Raw genomic sequence first — 5,605 nt, forward strand, 5'->3', positions numbered from 1 at the left:
CATACATGTTAAATAAGCAGGATGACTATATACAGCCTTGACATATTCCTTTCCCTATTTGGAACCAGTCTATTGTTCCATGACCAGTTCTAACTGTTGCTTCCTGACCTGCATACAGATTTCTCAAGAGGCAGATCAGGTATTCCCTGGTCTGGTATTCCCATCTCTTTAAAATTTTTCCACAGTTTGTTGTGGTCCACACAGTCAAAGGCTTTGGCATAGTCAATAAAGCAGAAATAGATGTTTTTCTGGAACTCACTTGCTTTTTCAATGATCCAATGGATGTTGGCAATTTGATCTCTGGTTCCTTTGCTTTTTCTAAAACCAGCTTGAACATCTGGAAGTTCACAGTTCACATACTGTTGAAGCCTGGCTTGGAGAATTTTGAGCATTACTTTACTAGCATGTGAAATAAGTGCAATTGTGCAGTGGTTTGAGCCTTTCTTTGGTATCAGAATGAAAACTGACCTTTTCCAGTCCAGTGACCACTGTTGAGTTTTCCAAATTTGCCGGTATATTGAGTGCAGCACTTTCACAGCATCATCTTTTAGGATTTGAAATAGCTCAACTGGAATTCCATCACCTCCACTAGCTTTGTTCGTAGTGATGCTTCCTAAGGCCCACTTGACTTCACATTCCAGGATGTCTGGCTCTAGGTGGGTGATCACACCATAATGATTATCTGGGTCGTGAAGATCTTTTATATAGTTCTTCTGTGTATTCTTGCCACCTCTTCTTAATATCTTCTGCTTTTGTTAGGTCCATACCATTTCTGTCCTTTATTGTGCCACTCTTTGCATGAAATGTTCCCTTGGTATCTCTAGTTTTCTTAAAGATATCTCTAGACTTTCACATTCTATTGTTTTCCTCTATTTCTTTGCACTGATGACTGAGGAAGGCTTTCTTATCTCTCCTTGCTATTCTTTGGAACTCTGCATTCAAATGGGTATATCTTTCGTTTTCCCCTTTGCCTTTCACTTCTCTTCTATTCACAGCCTTTTGTAAGGCCTCTTCAGACAACCATTTTGCCTTTTTGCATTTCTTTTCCTTGGGGATGGTCTTATCCCTGCCTCCTGTACAATGTCACAAACCTCCATCCATAGTTTTTTGGGCACTCTGTCTATCAGATCTAATTCCTGGAATCTATTTGTCACTTCCACTGTATAATCATAAGGGATTTGATTTAGGTCATACCTGAATGGTCTAGTGGTTTTCCCTACTTTCTTTAAGTCAGAATTTGGCAATAAGGAGTTCATGATCTGTGCCACAGTCAGTTCCCATCCTTGTTTTTGCTGATTGTATAGAGCTTCTCTATCTTTGGCTGCAGAGAATATAATCAATCTGATTTTGGTATTGACCATCTGGTGATGTCCATGTATAGAGTCTTTTCTTGTGTGGGTGGAAGAGGGTGTTTGCTATGACCAGTGCATTCTCTTGGCAAAACTCTGTTAGCCTTTGCCTTGCTTCATTCTGTACTCCAAGGCCAAATTTGCTTGTTACTCCAGGTATTTCTTAACTCCCTTCTTTTGCATTCCAATCCCCTATAATGAAAAAGGACATCTTTTTTGGGTGTTAGTTCTAGAAAGTCTTGTAGGTCTTCACAGAACTGTTCAACTTCAGCTTCTTCAGCATTACTGGTCGGGGCATAGGCTTGGATTACTGTGATATTGAATGGTTTGCCTCAGAAATGAACAGGGATCATTCTGTTGTTTTTGAGATTGCATCCAAGTACTGCATTTCAGACTCTTTTGTTGACTCTGATGGCTACTCCATTTCTTCTAAGGGATTCCTGCCCACAGTAGTACTGTTAAAAAACAAATGATTAAGGGGCATTCCCTGGTGGCCTAGTGGTTAGGATTCCATGCTTTCACTGCCATCACCCAAGTTCAATCCCTAGTCTAGGAGCTGAGATCCCACAAGTTGAGCAGCAGGTCAAAAAAAAAAAAAAGATTAAGGAAGAAAATGTAAGTGTTAAAACATATTCTCATTCTTCATGAAGTGACCAGTGTTTGTGCCCAAGGATCTAAAAAACTGCAAAATGGGGCTGAACTAAACAATAAGGAACAAGGAAGAGAAAAATAGAAAGTGAATGAAAAACCATGAAGTGAGTATAGAGCCCAGGGCTGGCTTAGTGTTTGGGGATTGGCCGAGTAGATATACTATGTTTCTGGTCAAGCAGAACACTAATAGAGACACCAAAGTTACTGAGTTTTGGTTTGTTGCTCTGGTACCCTGGGCAGGAGTGGTTCCAATATTTGTCATACAAATTTATGTCAGTGTTAGTTGCTCAGTCGTGTCCAACTCTTTGTGACCCCATGGACTGTAGCCCACCAGACTCTTCTGTCCATGGGATTCTTCAGGCAAGAATACTGGAGTGGGTTGCCATTCCCTTCTCCAGGAGATCTTCCTGATCTAGGGATGCATCTCAGGTTTCCTGCACCACAGGCAGATTCTTCATCATCTGAGCCGCCAGGGAAGTAATTCTCCCTTTTAACATTCTCTTGATCATTCACGCGGTTTGATCTTGGTCTTGATCATTCACAAGGTTTGGTCAAAAATATAAGTACTGGACTTCCCTGCTGGTTCAGTGGTTAAGAGTCTGCCTGCCAGTGTGGGAGATGTGGGTTTGATCCCTGGTCCAAGAAGATCTCATGTGCGGCAGGGCAGCTAATCCCATGGGCCACAACTACTGAGCCCACATGCCCTAGAGCTCGTGCTTTGCAACAAGAGAAGCCACTGCAATCAGAAGCCCATGCATCGCAGCTCGAGTGCAGCCCTGGTTCACTACAACTAGAGAAAGGCCACGTGTAGCAGTGAAGATCCAGGGCAGCCAAAAATTAAATAAATAAAAATGTTTAAAAAGCACCAGTACCAACATGACCCTCAGTCGCCATTGCCTCTTCTGTTCTCAGTGTAGTAGTCACAAGAGATGATGTCAGGTGATGTCTTGGAGCTGATTCCATTCCTCTGTTCTCTCTTCGTCCTTTCAGTCAGAGAGAAACCATCTGTTGGCTGATCAGCGGCTCCCTACGTGCATTTAAAACTTTGGGAGACCCCAGATTATTAGGGAGGCAATAATAATTACTAGAAACAAAATAATAGTCATGGTTTGGAGAGTACTCCTGAGCCAGGGTCCCCACGATCCAATCCAGCTAGAAAACTGGGGGCGTCTTTAAACCCGTTGACTTGTTTATATATTTTGTGTAACTATGTACCCCTTCCCCAGAAATGTTTAATCAGTGAGCTTGTTCCAGAGAAACAGAGGCGTTAGAAATCAGGGAGAAGTTTATGACAACCAGAAAGGACAAGCTCACCAGCATCAAAGCCAGTCCAAGAGTCAGTTTACCCTTCTTTGTAATGACCTGAGATGTGTGAAGAATTATCATTCCAGGCTAGAGCAAGGCAAAAGGTGGAGAGAAGAATCATGTAAGAATTCGAAAAAGAATGGTAAGGCAAGAAAGGAGAAATGGGAAGAAACGTTCTTAATCTGACTTCTTGGAAGAAAGCAGTCTACCTCAATGTTGCCTACTTCTCTCCATAGTCAATTGGAATTTGAGGTCTCCACATTTACACAGGGCCAGGTGTTAGGTGGGGCCTTCTTCAGTTGTGAAATACTGTGCATCCAAGTTGTGACACCCTGTAATTCGACAGTGATGATAGAGGTCCAGAACACTCCATGAGGTCCTTTCCAGGAATCTCATCTTCGCAAAAGCAACAAAGTAAAAAAGTAAATGACAAAGGACTGTAAAATGCCCACAACTGAAGATCTGATGAGAGTTCATTACAGTGGAATCAACAAAGAAATTTGATTATTTCTGTGACACCCAATATTTTTAAGATAATAACTAGAATTATGGCTGATAACTTTATAGAAGGCATATCAGATTTATAGAAAGTTTATAATTCCTGGAACACTTAGGCTAATAATGTACTCCTACAAAGATAAGCTAAATATCACTTGGCAGTGTTTCCTTTGTAATTTAAAATATCAAATAAGTCTAATTAGCTTAACATTTTTCTTTTTACACGGACAGAGAATAAATATTCTAGGGGTCCTTTGGAAAATCCTAGAGTTGGTTCCAGGTAAAAAAAAAAAAATTAATTTAGAATTTGATTTTGGGTAAGTTTGTTGAAAATATTTATTTAACCAAAGTAACATGTAAAGACTTTGAAGGCAAGCACAGAAAGTTACAGAGTTGTAAAAACCCTAAATCCTTAGTCTTTTAAAATTCAGGGTTTTTTATTTGCAGATTAACTGTCTTAAAAAATATGACTAGGCTTTTGTGCGCGCCTTAGCAGCACATATACTAAAATTAGAACGATACAGAGAAGATTAGCATGGCCCCTGTGCAAGGATGATATGCAAATTCGTGAAGCATTCCATACTTTTCTTGTTGATGTTTGACAGAAAACAACAAAATTCTGTAAAGCAATTGTCCTTCAATTAAAAAATAGAGTGGCAAGCAGCCTGAAAAAAAAAAGATTTATTAAAAAAAATATGCCTAGGCTTTTGAGAAAAAATAAACCTGCTAATAATCTTGAAAACCTCAACATATCGAAAGTGTTTATTTTTTGGCATTACATATAATTTTAGAGTTCTTCTTTCTCTTCATCAAAAGCATAGTCTAAAATAATTGGCCTCTAGTGCCTATCATTCTTTAATAATTTTGCAGTGCTGTTGTTAAAAATTGTCAAATATAAGTATGATAACTCTAGTGACTAAAATGTTGTAATCTAAGTACACATTATAAATAAAACTGCTAAGTCACTTCAGTCATGTCCAACTCTGTGCGACCCCATAGACGGCAGCCCATCAGGCTCCCCCGTCCCTGGGATTCTCCAGGCAAGAACACTGGAGTGGGTTGCCTTTTCCTTCTCTGATGCATGAAGGTGAAAAGTGAAAGTTTAGCGACCCCATGGCTGCAGCCTACCAGGCTCCTCCGTCCATGGGATTTTCCAGGCAAGAGTACTGGAGTGGGGTGCCACTGCCTTCTCCAATAAATAAAACAGCATTTGACAATAAGTTAAAATTTTTTGTACAGTTGGCAAAAGAGAGGTGGGTGGTATTAAGTTCCAATTACGTTATAGAATAGAGTAATGAATTTTTTGCTGTTTGATAAAGAGAAGTTACTTTTTATTTTGATAACTTCATTGGATTTTCAGGCAAATTGGAAAAATAAAAATCAAGTGAAAAAACCCTCTTGTAGCTGATAAGACAGTGCTGGTTTAGTTCAATAAGCAATGGGCTCCATGTCTGATTTTATTTGAGCTAAATAAAATTTTTCATTGAAAAAAAAATATTGAGCATTTCCTTAAGATAAACATAACATGAAGTACAGTAAATTATTTTGGTAAGACACAAAGTCTTTGCTTTCCAGGCAGATTATTCAAAAGGTATCTTTTCTCACCCATAAACACATACTACTTTTCTTTTATAAAGATGTTCCTTATATTATTTCCAGTAATTTTAATTATGCATGTGTTTTAGCATTCTTAATTCCTATTGAAAACTAAGAAGTAAGCAATCTGTTACATTAGTATTTTGTGGACTGGTAAACTTATAAATACATTTCACAATTTCTGGAAGTTTATTCTTCCTCATAGT

The 5,605-nt window shown here is 39.0% G+C and overlaps 1 non-coding gene across 1 annotated transcript; it reads left to right on the plus strand.

Annotated features, from left to right (window-relative positions):
* Positions 1–4,283: 4,283 nt before the first annotated feature.
* LOC139178734 (U6 spliceosomal RNA) lies at positions 4,284–4,390 on the plus strand. Its single transcript, XR_011563228.1, has one exon. It is a non-coding gene; the product is annotated as a U6 spliceosomal RNA (small nuclear RNA).
* Positions 4,391–5,605: the final 1,215 nt, after the last annotated feature.

The sequence above is a fragment of the Bos indicus genome, chromosome 22, assembly GCF_029378745.1.
Source record: "Bos indicus isolate NIAB-ARS_2022 breed Sahiwal x Tharparkar chromosome 22, NIAB-ARS_B.indTharparkar_mat_pri_1.0, whole genome shotgun sequence".
Classification (NCBI taxonomy): Eukaryota; Metazoa; Chordata; class Mammalia; order Artiodactyla; family Bovidae; genus Bos; species Bos indicus.